Raw genomic sequence first — 16,108 nt, 5'->3', positions numbered from 1 at the left:
AATCTCAAAGTAGTTTTCATTTTTTCCTTGAAATGACTGTTGCTGGAAAGATCATGGGCCCTAGAGGAGATCCTACTACTGCCATTTTTTTCCATAACATAAACTGAAATAATCTCTACATATATTTTCAACACATATATTATACTCATTGATAATTGTAGCTCTCAGTACTCACCAAAGAAGTTTCATTGTGCAGCAGAGGCTACTGTATACATTGTCATCTAATCAAAATGCATAGCATAAGTAATTGTATGTTTTTAGCTACAATTAGTATCTCTACAATGCAACCTCTATACCTAAGATTCGGGAAAAAAAAATCATTGAATGGGGGAAATGGAAAGATTACAAGAGCCAAAGCACTAAAGATGTCTACTGCTGTGTCCTCCACAGGGGTGCTTTATCCATGAAATCTAAAAGGAATATGATTGCCTAAACAACATCTTCATAACGATGATAACAGTTGATAGGCCAACATAGATAGAGCAATTTTAAAAGGTCCCAATACTGAATAAAGTTTTATTGAGAGAATTCCAATTAATTGCCAAAATCTCCAGACAAAGTAGGCAAATATATAACCTTGGATATTCTTCCATTTACAGTCAGTGTACACAGAAAAAAAAAAGTGTTTTCATGTAATTCAGTGTATTTTCCCCATAAAAATTTGTAGAGCAAATAAATTAGAAAATAAGGTACCTTGCTAGCAATACGGTTCTCAAAAGTTACATAGTTGCTTCACATGTTCTAGGTAGTTTCTTCTAAGACATACAGCATCATTGGGTGTTTAACAGGGTGAACCTAAGAGGCAAACTTGCTGTCTCTGTCTTAATTTTAATTTTACATATTTATTTATTTATATATCTATCGAGTAAATAGCATAAGTAATTGTGGTTTTGCAAGCTCTCTACTGAAAACTTTCTTGTCCACATATGGTATGTACCCATGTGGAGATCATAAAGGACCTTATAGGAGCTGCTTCTCTTCTTGTACCCTATAGATCCCAAGGAACAAACTCAGATCATTAAACTTTACCTACAGTAACACCTCCCTGACAGTCTGACACAATTTTGTTGTGAGTCCAGCCCAAATACGTATACCAAATTACAAAGAAAATATAGTGATGATAGTTAAAAGAGTAAATGTAGATTCATTTTTTCAAAAGCAGATTATAACATAATCTTTAATCTCAAAAGAAATTATAGACCTATTTCCCAATCAAAATTATACTAAGTCTAATATCCAAATTTATTATACAAATGTTATACTTGGATAAATTTAAAATTGGGTTATCTACTAAACAAAAAGCCTAAAATATTTTAGCTGTTGACTTTATTATTCTTAGCAAGTTCATCAACAATTCTAAACTTTAATTTTAATACATTCATTATACAACAATAATTTTAAAATTCAGCTTACACATACCTGGTGTTTAATAAATTCTGTTTGATACAATGTTATAGACACAATGGGTAAGAAGAATGCACAAGCCTCAAACTAGTCCTTGATTGATCCTTATTTTCTGTGCATAAAACATAAATATACCCACAGGCAATTGTTTACATTTTATGTCTAATATAATCTGAGACTTTTCAATTTAAGATACTAAAATGGCAAGCCTTAGAAAACCATTTTAGAGAGGATTGCAGGATAGTTTAAAACCCAGAGGATGAAGATAGTATCATTCCAAAGAAATTTTAAGAAATATCTTAGGAGTTTGATTACTGTAAAAGGCAGAAAGGTCCCATATAAGTTTCTCAACAAGGACAACAAATGAGTAATATGACTTCTTGCCTGCTAGCTTTTTTTCCAGCTCAAGTCTCAATCAAATAAAGAATTTTAGGACAAGAAAGTTTCCAGTAGAGAGCTTGCAAGATATATTGCAGTAAAAATAGCATATTCTTGTACACATACATGCACACATGCATAGATATGCATAAGACAGAGAGAGAGAGAGGAGAGAGGAGAGAGGAGAGAGGAGAGAGAGAGAGAGAGAGAGAGAGAGAGAGAGAGAGAGAGAGAGAGAGAGAGAGAGAGAACAAAGCAACACACAAAAAAAAGCAGTGGCCTCCAACATAGCACAGGAGGGCACATCCAGAGATGGAGCAATCAATATTTGTTCCCCGGGAGTCTGGTTTCTCTCAATATATCTAATAGGGCATGTAATGGAGCTAGGTTACTTTTCTCCTCCTTGAGCTGGACAGGGCATGATGCGCTTTGCCTATTGAGTCCTTTTAAATGACAGCAGGAATCTGACTGGGTGAGATAAGAGGTAGGACTTTGAATTTCCTCTGAAGAGAAAAATCTGAGAGTAGACAACTTAGTATCCTGCTGACCCACTTGGTCAGGGGTAAATAGCTCACCAGAGGAGGTAGCCTGCTGGCTTGAATACAGAAAAAAGCACCAACCACAAGGGGTTTTCACTTGGACAAGAATTCAGCTGAAGCAAATCTCAGATCAAAAAGTAACTAGGGCCATCTAGGAACTCTGTGTCTAGCTACCTCCATATTTTAAAATTTAACTTTGTTCTGTCTTCTCTTAATACCAACTCCACAGTACAATTTCATAGAGGGACTTGATGAGAGAGAAGGGACTTCGACCCAGGCCACCTGCTGTATAATGAGTAATACAGTCTTTATATCTTACAGCTGCAAGCAAACTGTAGCAGGCAATATGGTAAGCCATGTGCAATTGCACAATCTTCAAACTTTTTGATGTAGTATTTTGTGTAGAAATTATGTTCCCACCTACTTCATGGGATTGTATTGTGATGTGAGAATATTATGGAATTAGAATTTCTGTGTAGATACAAAATTCTCTATAAATATATTCATAATATATCCACTTATTAAAACAAAATATTAAAACTTAATAAAATAATATTTGAGATATGGTTGTCAAGTGAAGGCAAGCTTTTCTTCACCATGTATCACAGTTTTCTGTGATCCTTTAATTTTGTAAAAGTTAACATGTTGAGTTCTCATATATAACTTAAATTAAAAGATATCTGATTTAAAGTGATGCTGCTCTCTCACTCCTCCATTGGGAACCCCACGATCAGCTCAATGGTTATTTGTGAGCTTCTGCCTCTGAAGGAGCTGAAAGCATTTGCAGCCCCATGAGGGAGACCAACAATACTAACCAACCAGAGCTCCCTGGATCTAAACCACCAGCCTGGGAGCACATAAGGAGGGTATATGTAGGGGAGGATTACAGTGTCAGGCATAGGTGGGTGATGACGTCCTTGGTTCAGTGAAAATTGGACACCCCAGTGTGAGAGAAATCGTGGTGGGAAGGTGAAAGTTGAAGGGTGGGTGGGGGCATAGCCTCATAGAAGCAGGAGGTGGGGGGATGGAATAGGGGGTTCCTGGGTGGAAGGAAGGGATATTTGTCTAAAATGTAAATAAAATATACAATTAAACAAGTGATGCTGCTGAGTACATTCAAATTCATTAAATTTTGAGTTATCATTATTTAAAGGACTTGGATGTTTCAATATTTATTTTCAATCACTGGCAGGTACATAGGTTATATAATGAACTTCAATCATTTTAATCCAATTTCAACCCAAACTTATGTCATTCTCCTCCTTTCCCTGAACTCAGTCTTCTTCCTAGACATTTTCATTTTGCTCATTATGGCATGTCTTTTGTGTCTGTGTGAACTATTGAGTTTTATTACAGTTGTTTGTTAAGAATGAAGTGGTGTCTATTAACTGGAGTCTGGACAGCTTTTCAGTGGCAATACTATCATGACAAAAGGATACCTAACTACTAGCTATTGTTAACTGCCATTAATTCTTCAGGTACTGTTAGACTTACAGGACCTTCCCTCTATCATAATGAAATGTTGACAGTCATATTCTTGTTAGTGTTCTGTGCAGATAATTACTGCTATAGTGAGTTCCTGAGTATAACTCAGGTCAAATAAAGAAGTTGATTTTGGTAACACATCTTCTCATCCTTTAGAGGTTCCACTTTTTCCATTGTATCTTGCAGAATGTCCTTTGAGCCTTGGAGGATGTGGTGTAGAAGTCCTCCTTTGGGACAAGTATCCCAGTATCACATATTATTACAATGACCAAATAAAAATAACTCATCATTTTCAGACTTAAAGTATTAGACATTTGATATCACTTAAAAATAAAAAACAATACATGCTAACAGTTTTGATGCATCCCAGTTGCTTAAGCATTCTCCTTTCGAAATAAAAATGCCCTTTGTTTCCATTATGTAATACTTTTCTTCTAAAGGAAACATAACAACCTTGAGTAAGGATCCTCAAGATTCAGGAAGTAAATAAATCATAGAAATCTCAGATAGTAAAGAATACATAAATCTTAGGAAGTCCCTAAAACTTACAGGATTCACAAAGGATGTCTACCCTTCAATTGTAGAATATGTGAACAGAAACAGTTGTGGAAAAGAGATACTCTGATACCTGAACTGCCTATGAGTCTTGCAAAGAAAGTTCTCCAGGGATATGTCTTTATTGTTATCCATGCTATCATAGGCTCTTTGATGATGTGGATTCCTCTAAGTCATTCTGGATTAAGGAGGAAACTTCTCACCCATACTGCTATAATTATCCCCAGAAAACTTAGAGGTGCTCTAAGTTTGAATTTGGTGAAATAGTTTGATTGGTCTGTTGTCTGTACCTTATGTGGTATAAGAAGCTCTTTGTTTGTGACTGACCAAGAAAAGTTATAAAACATGTTGTAGTAGCATAATATTTGCAATATTCACAATAATTTGAAGATCAGTTACAGAAATTAATTTTATACATAGTTTGTAGATTTAAATCTGGCTAGATTGAATGAGTACCATATCTATTTGAAATGTATAAACTAGTTATAATAAATTTCCAATTCAAAAATTTTATAAAGTTGCTAGCTATGAAATATGCATCAGTAAGTAAGTAGTTAGTGATTATAAATCAATTTAGCTCGATAGGCATATAAATTAGATAATAGGAAAGCTAAATATTGAGGTAGTTTGATTTCCTTTTAAAAATTAAAACAGTGAGTGTATTCCATATATTTATTTTGTTCTCCCACCATTTCCATATTTAACCACCACTATTATTATGTCCTATTATAATATTGCATACATAATTAAAATCAAATAAAGGGTGACGTTCCATCCTTGAAAGGCATATTTTGCAATGGAACCTGGACAGCATTTACCAAATATGATAGGGATGTTATTGTTTTGTTTTACAAAAAGAACAGCTTATCTAGCTAATCTAGCTTATCTAGCTAATCTAGCTAATAATAATCGTTATATTAATAAATTATGATGAGAATATTTAAAACCATTTGCATTATTATTTAAAGATACTTCCTCCACTGCCATAGATTTTGGATAGCAACTAGACCAGTCATCCATAAGCCATTCTTTATGTAACTGATGAAACTGACTACAACTGTGGGAGGAGAATCACCTTCTACTATATTAGCTTGCATTTTTTTTTCCACAATGTCTCCTACAAAGCTAGTTTTTTTGGGTATTTAGGGAGGTTTTTTGTTTATTTATTTATTTATTTATTTTTGTGGTTTGAATGATTATTGACCCTTTAATATAACTGTTGATGATTTTACGTTTCAACCATTTGGATCTTAGATATTTGTATGGTACATTGCATCATACTATTGTAAAAATACTGTTGTAAGATAGTCATATCTCAAGTAATATTATAAAACATAGGTATTAGGAATTGTGAATTTTTCCTAAAATCATTAGCTGATTAATGAGGAGTTAAACCCTTTGTTGAATTTGCCCTTCTTATATATGATATTTTTTAAAGATAAAATTCACTTGTTTCTCAATTTTCTTGTTTTTCATTATTTGACATTGTATTTAAAATTGAATACTATCAATAAGATATTTAAAAATAAAATTATGCCGGGCAGTGGTGGCACATGCCTTTAATCCAAGCACTTGGGAGGCAGAGGCAGGCGGATTTCTGAGTTCGAGGCCAGCCTGGTCTACAGAGTGAGTTCCAGGACAGCCAGAGCTACACAGAGAAACCCTGTCTCGAAAAACCAAAAAAAAAAAAAATTCTTACTTATATGTTTGGTAAATATACCAAGGAAATTTATCATGTAAATTAGAGGAACAAAGCATACATTACACTGAATAGGAAAACTCATTCTCAGTAATATGTAGAGAATAAAGAAATGTAGATATATAAATATACTATTTACTTACACGTGCATGATGTCATAACATTCAGGAAATGCTTTGCTAAAGGTCAAAACGTTTCCTGAATTGTGTGTTTTGATGATTTCTCACTGAGTGATATGCAGCAGCTTCTGAGACTTATAAGTTGCTAGAGATAGTTTACACCTATTACACATTTATAGTTAAAAGTTGAAAACAATGTGATTCCAATATATTGAATCAAACATATACTTTGTTCTATTTACTTCAGGATATGGTGGTGTTTATTGTTGGTGAATGTCTGCTGTAAGTAAAACATAATGACAACACTGGCATAGTTTGTATCTACATTGCAGAATTATTCAGATGCAAGAGAAAAGAGAATGCCAATTTCCACTTCTGCTCTCTGTAGTAGTACTTTTTAGTGTGCATTTACAGCACAAATTCCACATTCACCAAGTTGGTATTTTCAGTGCTTGCTTCTGAAAACACCAACTGGCTTTGCCAATAGCTTCAGACATGTCACAGTGTGGGATATGTTTAGGGTAGTGGAATAGCTGCTTAGTATCCCCAGTACTTCTGGCAGGAAGTGTTGTTGAATCTTACATGGTTTTTTTACAACATCACCTAAGAAGATTGAAGTTGCTGCTCTCTAGTCAGTTATCTGTTTAATACTCAACTGATATTCATATTTCTTTGTCATAAAGAGATAAATAGTGGAGGAAGAGCTATAGTGAGTGACATTCTTATAAACAGATCATCACAGTTCAATACATAATACAGTCTTGAAAGGGATTATTTATACAAAAAATTATACTAAGTGCATCATAGATTATTTCTAAATCACTAATAATATTGCATTTTAATAATACTATATTCATGTCCAATGTTATAACATATAACAAAATAGGTATAAAGTAAGGCTTTCATAGTAAATAAAACAAAGTTTCAGTTTAGGTGTATGAAATCTTAAAGAGAGTAAATGTGTCTTTAAGACACAGAAAATTTAGAAATACTAAGATTTAAAAGAAATATGTGGGAATGAACTGTAAGATATGAGTCATCTTTTTGTCATCCTCATCATGAAAAATTAGGAAATTATTGGAGGATTACAGTGATGTGATCATATTTACTTTCTTAAAATTAGGTTTTTATTTGTCAGAGACATGACTGGAATACAGTCAGAATGGATTCTTGGAAACAGCAGATTGTATTTATATATCTGTATATATATAGATACATATATGCATGCAAATATGTATGTAAGAATGATAACTAAAAAAAGCTATCAACTTGGGAGAAATGAGCATATAAAAGTTTGAAAGAACGATACATTGGATGGGCTGGCTATATGAAAATGATATAATTACATTTTAATAAAATAAATATTAAAAGTACAATATATATATTTAGAAACATATTTTGTCATCATCACTCTTTGTCATATGTGTGTCATGTGAACACACATATGCATGTATATATTTGAGACTATTGACTCCAAATATTAAAGTAAAAATACATTAAAAAGATGCATTTTAATGATGGAGATAGCCTTAATCTGTATGACCATTGTGGTTGTTCAAGGTAATGTTCATCAAAATCTACATGTTTCAGCTTATTAATCAAGTACCAATATGTAAAACAAGCATTAAAGTTGAACATTGTTTCTTAGCCTGTTGGTTTATATTCTAAAAGAAAGGAATTGATGTACTTTGAAAGGAGAACTGATAAACTAAGATTCATGTTTTAGAAAAATGAATAAATTTGAAACAATATCACAGAGAAATTAGTTACCATACCACAGGATGTTTCTGGGTAAAATATGAAAAAGGACGTAATAACAAATATTGAGTTGTCATTTCTACCTAATTGAAAGAGAAAAGTGGTGAAAATACATTTCTTTGATAGAGTTTTAGATATAACAATAAAAATGTGTCTTTTATTTCATATCATTTATTTTTGACTGTAGAATATTATGATTATAAGACATTGAAACTCAAATATTAATATTGCTAAATAATTTTAATGAATAGATAGATCTTTTATTTATTTAGCAAATAGTTCACAAAACACAGAATACATTCATATGCAAGGGCTATATTTTAATTGAATGACTTTGAGAAGTAGTAGTAAGATAAAATCTCTGATAGAAAATACAAGAATTCCATGCAGCTAATTTGTTTTTCTCCAGAGGTGACATAAACTGCACTTGCCCTTCTATCGATGCAGACACTAATAAAGGCAAACCATATTAGTAAGCCTCATGACTTGGAGTGTCTGAAATGAACAGATGCAGAATGTACCAAGCAATTCTCCATGTGATGATTGAAAGTTCAGTAAAGTAATGTGTCTGTCACATTTAATGAGTGGCAGCAGTCTAGATAACCAGATTTGTGTGCACATTTGTACTATCTCCCTACTTTTAAAGAAGGCCTGGCACCACAGTGCTCCACATTAAAATACAGATTCAATGGAGGTTTGCATTTGTGTGCATAAATCAGAGTTCTCACATGTCAATTTGCATAGACTATTGGAAAGTCTGTAATGCTAAAGGAAGCAGAATATAATTAGAATGTTGAAAAATATCCAATTTAATTAGTCAAAAAATTCAGAGTTGCTAACTTCAATTTGATTTGTCAATATAATTTTATGTCATGTGCAGAGTTGGGGAAATGACACTTTAACAATACCATAAAGCACAGTTTTGAGTTGTTGAGTAAACTCATATAGGACTTGACCCCAATAAAGTACAGATATTGGAGATGGGTATAAACATACTATATTTATGTATACATAGTATACATAAATACATGTATATTTGTATATGTACAAATATATATATGTGTGTACGTGTATGTGTATGTATGTGATGTATATGTACATGTATATGCATATATGCATATGGATGTGTATGTAAATAAATATATACTGTGTACTATATATGTAAATTTGACTCTTGATCAATTTTAAGCAAAGAAAAATGTTAGCCATTGTGGGTAGGGATTCTAATCATGACTTCATTTAGAACTCAGCCTAAATAGTTCACAATTTCACTTAGACTTGTTTATGAATGTTCTATCAAAAGTAGAGAAAAATTTGATGCCAGAAAACAGTCACAACTACTGAGAATAATATTTTGAAAGGAGACAATATTCCTTTAAGCACTCATTGAGTTTCATAGAAATGATTTCAATGTGCTTGGGAGACTGGAATTGAATTTTCCTGTGTTACACCTAAGTTATACTGAAAGATGCAATGTCTTTCCACCAAAGAAGCCTCTATGTCTTAAAACCTTTCTGACTTTAAGGAAAAATTATTGGATTGTTTAGAATACATTTTCAAATAGAAGCATCTCAGATAGATTGCACATCTATTACACACAAAATTAATAAAATATTCAATTTTACCAGAAATTAAGATGAATTGATAATAAATGTAAAGATAGTTTACTGCCAAATAATGCCGGTCTTTTCAAGTCTTTTATATTTATTAATGTGTGTATGCCCAAGCATATGTTCTACCATGTGCATGGAGGTCAGAGGAGAGCTTGCTAAAGTTGCTTCTCTCTTTTTATCCTGTAGCTTCTAGACATTGAACTTTTCCTGATACCAACTGTTTTGTACATCTCCAACCTCTGTTTAGATCACACATGTAACTACCTTTCTCAGAGAGTAGAATAACTGGATTATATTTAGTTGTTGATGGCTTCTGTGGAGAAGACCACCATTTACTGCTAATATTATATAATCATCTATCTTAGCCTTGTTTTTTAAAACTATTCCTTTTTTTCTTCGTGGTCCAAGTTTTTTCCTCTATTAGACAAATCATGTCTCCCCTTCCTTAATATCTTTCTAATTAAGCTGAATCATTAATGCAGACGCCTATGATGCCTCTGATTTTTCAGTCTGTGAAGCCCCTCATACAATTCATCTTGAACTTCTGTTGAACTCATGTTTTCAGAGTTCTTTCCCACAGGCTTAAGGATTGAGGTCATAGCCTCAGCACGGTGCTGAGGATCACCAGACACATTCTCACTTCCTGGAATCATGCTGCTCTGATAATTGTGGAGGCACTAGCCTTGGCAGGGAGAATAGTCTCCGAAGGAAAGACATGAAGTAAAAATAGGTATATTATTATGCAAACAAGGTTTAGTCTTGTGCCAACCAGTAACACTCAAGGAGACCCACATCTTGCTGACTAAGTTCCATGGGACACTACCAGGTTACACCATGCTTTTCTCAGACATGCCAGACACAGCGTGGTTGAATCCAATATGTATCTACTCAACTATTTAATCCGCTGTTGAATGCATGTTTTCATGCTTGCTGTAGATAATAAACATTACATCCTTCAATTAAGGTAATTAAAACACTGATACTGAAGCCTGGGACAGGATCTTTTCGGTTTCTGTCTGCACCCGGAGCTGATCCTGTGCCATAGCACCTGGAGCTGATACTGCGCTACAGCCCTCCATACCCAAATACTGCCAGGAGAAAGCTGGTCTTCCAGGAGTTCTGACAATGCCTGTGAGCACAGGTAAGACTACCACTTCTGTTCAGAAGAACCTGCCTGGAGCCCTCAGGGCACAGGAACTAAAGAGCAGCCTGGGAAAGGATCCTTACAGTTTCGGTTTCCTTCTGCCCCTTGAGCTGGCCCTGTGCCACAGCTCTCCATGTCCAAATTTTTCCTGGAAAGAACTGGTCTCCCAGGAATGTTGACACACAGGCTTGCAGGAGGGACAAGCCACAGTCAGAGACAGCAAGACCAGCTAACACCAGAAATAACTAAGTGGGGAGAGGCAATGGCAAGAACATAAGCAACAGGAACCAAGGCTACTTGGCCTCAGTGGAACCAAGTTCTCCCACCACAGTTAGCCCTAAATATCCCAAAACACCAGAAAAGCAAGACTCTGATTTAAAATCACATCTAATGATGATGATAGAGGAATTTAAGAAGGACATAAATAACTTCCTTAAAGAAATATAGGATAACACAGGTAAACAGCTAGAAGCCCTTAAAGAGGAAACACAAAAATCCCTTAAAGAATGATAGGAAAACATGACCAAACAGGTGAAGGAATTGAAAAAAAAATCCAGGATATAAAAATAGAAATAGAAAAAATAAAGTATTCACAAAGTAAGAAAACATTGGAGATAGAAAACCTAGGAAAGAGATCAGGAGTCAGGCGAAAAGCATCACCAAGAGAATACAAGAGACAGAAGAAAGAATCTCTGGTGCAGAAGACACCATAAAAAACATTGATGCAACAGTCAAAAAAATGCAAAATGCAAAAAGCAACATTCAGGAAATTGAGGACACAATGAAAAGACCAAACCTAAGGATAATAGGTATAGAAAATTCCCAACTTAAAGGGCCAGAGAGTATCTTCAACAAAATTATAGATGAAACCTTCTCTAAAATAAAGAAAAGAATGCCTAAAAATATATAAGAACCCTAGAGAACTCGAAATAGATTGGACCAGAAAGGAAACACCTACCATCACATAATAGTCAAAACACCAAAAGTACAAAACAAAGAAACTATATTAAAGACCGTAAGGGAAAAAGATCAAGTAACATATAAAGGTAGACCTATAGGAATTACACCAGACTTCTCACCAGACTAAGAAACAAGAAGATCCTGGGCAGATGCCATACAGACCTTAAGAGAACACAAATGCCAGTCCAGGCTACTGTCCCCAACAAAACTCTCAATTACCATATATGAAGAAATCAAGATATTCCATGATTAAACCAAATTTACACAATATCTTTCCACAAATCCAGCCCTACAAAGGATAATAGTTGGAAAACTAAAACAAAGAAGAGAAACTACACCCTAGAAAAAGCAAAAAAGTACTCTTCTTTCAACAAACCCAAAAGATAATAGCCACACCAACATAATTCCACATCTAACAAAAAATTACAGGAAGTGATATTTTTTAATATCTCTTAACATCAATGGACAAAGACTGACTGGATGCATAAACAAGACCCAGCAATTTGCTGCATACAGGAAATGCACCTCAGTGACAAACACAGACACTATCTCAGAGTAAATGGCTAGAAAACAAATTTTCAAATAAATGGTCCCAAGAAACAAGCTGGAGTAACCATCCTAATATTGCTTAAAATTGACTTTCAACCAAAAGTTATTCAAAAAGATAAAGAAGAACACGTCATACTCATCAAAGTAAAGATATACCAAGAAGAACTCTAAACTCTGACCATCTATGCTCCAAATGCAAGGGCACCCACATTCATAAAACAAAACAAAACAAAAAAACAAACAAACAAAAAAAAACTTTACTAAAGCTCAAAGCACACATTACACCTCACAGGAAAATAGTGGGAGACTTCAACACCACAGCCACATCAATGGACCAAGCACTGAAACAGAAATTAAACAGAGACACAGTGAAACTAATCAAAGTAATGGGCCAAATGTTTTAAAAAGATATCTATAAAACATTTCATCCTAAAACAAAAGAATATACCTTCTTCTCAGCAATGGTACTTTCTCCAAAATTGACCTCATAATCAGTCAAAAAACAGGCCTCAACAGATGAAAAAAGGCCAAAATAATCCCATGAATCCTGTCAGATCACCATGGACTATGGCTGGTCTTCAATAACAACAAAACCAACAGAAAGCTCACATACACAGGAAAGCTGAATAATGCTCTACTCAATAAGAACTCAATCAATAAAGAAAAAAAAGAAAGAGATTAAAAACTTTTTAGAATTTAATAAAAATGATGGCACAACATACCCAGATTTATGGGACTCAATGAAATCAGTGCTAAGATGAAAACTCAAAGCTCTAAAAAGAGTACCACTAAAAAGAGACTGGAAAGAGCATACACTAGAAGCTTAACAACACACCTATAAGCTCTAGAACAAAACAGAGCAAGCACACACAAGAGGAGTAGATGGTCAAACATAATCAAACTCAGGGCTGAAATCAACCAAGTAGAAACAAAAAATATTATACAAAGACCCAACAAAAGCAGGAGCTGGTACTTTGAAAAAATCAACTAGATAGATAAACCCTTAGCCAGACTAACCAGAGGGAACAAAGACAGTATTCAAATTAACAAAATCAGAAATGAAAAAGGAGAAATAACAACAGAAACTGAAGACATTCAAAAAAATTACCAAATCCTACTACAAAAACCTATACTCAACAAAACTGGCAAATCTAGATGAAGTGTGCAATTTTCTAGACAGATACCAGGTACCAAAGTTAAATGAGGGTCAGATAAATGATCTAAATAGTCCCAGAACCCCAAATAAAATATAAGCAGTAATTAAAACTCTCCCAAATAACAAAGGCCAAGGACCAGATGGGTTTAGTGCAGAATTCTATCAGACCTTCAAAGAAGACCTAATACCAATACTCTTCAAACTATTCTACAAAATAGAAACAGAAGGAACACTACATGATACATTTTATAAAAGCCACAATTACGCTGATACCAAGACCACACAAAGACCCAACAAGAAAGAAAATGTCAGATTAATTTCCTTATTAATATTAATGCAAAACTACTCCATAAAATTCTCAAAAACTGAATCCAAAAACACATCAAACAATTATTCAGCATTCCAAGGATTCATTCCAAGGATGCAGAGATGGTTCAATACACTGAAATCCATCAACATAATCCACTACATAAACAAACTCAAAGAGAAAAAAAACACATGATCATTTCATTAGATGCTGAAAAAGCATTTGACAAAATTCAACATCCCTTCATTTTAAAAGTCTTGGAAAGATCAGGAATTTAAGGCCCATACCTAAACACAGTAAAAGCGATATACAAAAAACCAGTAGCCAACATGAAACTAAATGGAGAGAAACTTGAAGCAATCCAACTAAAATCCTGGACTAGAAAGCCTGACCACCCTCTTTCTACCTATTAAATATAGTACTTGAATTCCTAGCCAGAGCAATTAGACAATGAAAGGACATCAAAGGGATACAAATAGAAAAGAAAGAAGACAAAATATCACTATTTGCAGATGATATTATAGTATACTTAAGTGACACCAAAAATACCACCAAAGACCTTCTTCCTAAACTTGATAACTTCAGCAAAATAGCTGGATATAAAATTAACTCAAACAAATCATTAGACTTCCTATACTCAAAGGATAAATTTGCCAAGAAAGAAATTAGTCACAAACAATATAAAATATCTTGGTGTAACTCTAATCAAACAAGTGAAATATTGGTATGACAAGAACTTTATGTCTCTGAAGAAAAAAATAGAAGACCTCAGAAGATGGAAAGATCTCCAATGCTCAAGGATTGGCAGGATCAATATAGTAAAAACTGCCATGTTGCAGAAAGCCATCAACAGATTCAATGCAATCTCCATCAAAATTCCAAACAATTCTTCATAAAGTTAGAAAGAGCAATTCTCAAATTCACTAGGAATAATGAAAAACACAGGATACCAAAAACTATTCTCAACAATAAAAGCACTTCTGGGGGAATCACCATCTCTGACCTCAAGTTGTACTACAGAGCAATAGTGATAAAAGCTTCATGGTATTGGTACAGAGACAGGCAGGTAGATCAATGGAATAGAATTGAAGACTCAGAAATGAACCCACACACTTATGGTCACTTGATCTTTGACAAAGAAGCTAAAACCATCCAGTGGATAAAAGACAACATTTTCAAGAATTGGTGCTGGTGCAACAGAAGGTTTACATGTAGAATGCAAATCAATTAATTCTCATCTTCCTGTTCGAAGCTCAAATCCAAGTGGATCAATGACCTCCACATAAAACCAGATACACTGAATCTAATAGAAGAGAATGTGCAGCAAGTCTCAAACACATGGGCACAGGGAAAAGTTCCTGAAGAAAACACCAATGGCTAATGGGACCTCATAAAATTAGAAAGCTTCTGTAAGGCAAAGGCCACTGTCAATAGAACAAAATGGCAACCAACAGATTGAAAAAAGATCTTTACCAATCCTACATCTGATAGGGGGCTAATATCCAATATATACAAAGAACTCAAGAAGTTAGACTCCAGAGAATCAAATAATCCTATTAAAGAATGGGGAACAGAGCTAAACAGAGAATTCTCAACTGAGGAAACTCAAATGGCCAAGAAGCATCTAAAGAAATGTTTAACAGTCTTAGTCATCATGGAAATGCAAGAAAAGAACAGACAAACAAACAACCCCGAGATTCCACCTCACACCAGGTAGAATGGCTAAGATAAAAAACTCATGTGACAACAAATGCTGGCGAGGATGTGGAGAAAAAGGAACACGCCTCCATTTTTGGTGTTATTACATGCTGGTACAACCACTCTGGAAATCAGTCTGGTGGTTCCTCAGAAACTAGCACTGCCTGAGGACCCAGCTATACCACTCCTGAGTATATGCCCAGAAGATGCTCCAACATGTAACAAGGACACATACACCACTATGTTTACAACAACCATATTTATAATAGCCAGAAGCTAGAAACAACCCAGATGTTCCTCAACAGATGAATGGATACAGAAAATGTGATAAATTTACACAGTAGAATACTACTCACCTATTTAAAACAAGGACTTCATGAAGCTCACATTCAAATGGATGGAACTTGAAAATATCCTGGGTGAGGTAACCCAGCCACAGAAGAATACCCATAATATGTTCTCACTGATAAATGGATATTAGTCCAAAAGTTCAGAATACCCATGATACAATTCAGAGATCATATGAAGCTCAAGAAGAAGGAAGACCAAAGTGTGGATGCTTCAGTGCTTGTTAGAAGGGGGAACAAAATACTCACAGGAGGAAATTTGGAGACAAAGTGTAGAGCAGATAAGGAACAAAATGCCATGCAGAGACTGCCCCATCTTGGGATCCAACCCATATATAGTTGCCAAACTGGGATGCCATTGAGGATTCTGGGAAGTGCTTGCTTATGGGAGCCTGAT

This window comes from Arvicanthis niloticus, chromosome 7 (genome assembly GCF_011762505.2).
Source record: "Arvicanthis niloticus isolate mArvNil1 chromosome 7, mArvNil1.pat.X, whole genome shotgun sequence".
NCBI classification, from domain to species: domain Eukaryota; kingdom Metazoa; phylum Chordata; class Mammalia; order Rodentia; family Muridae; genus Arvicanthis; species Arvicanthis niloticus.
This window is presented reverse-complemented; position numbering follows the sequence as displayed.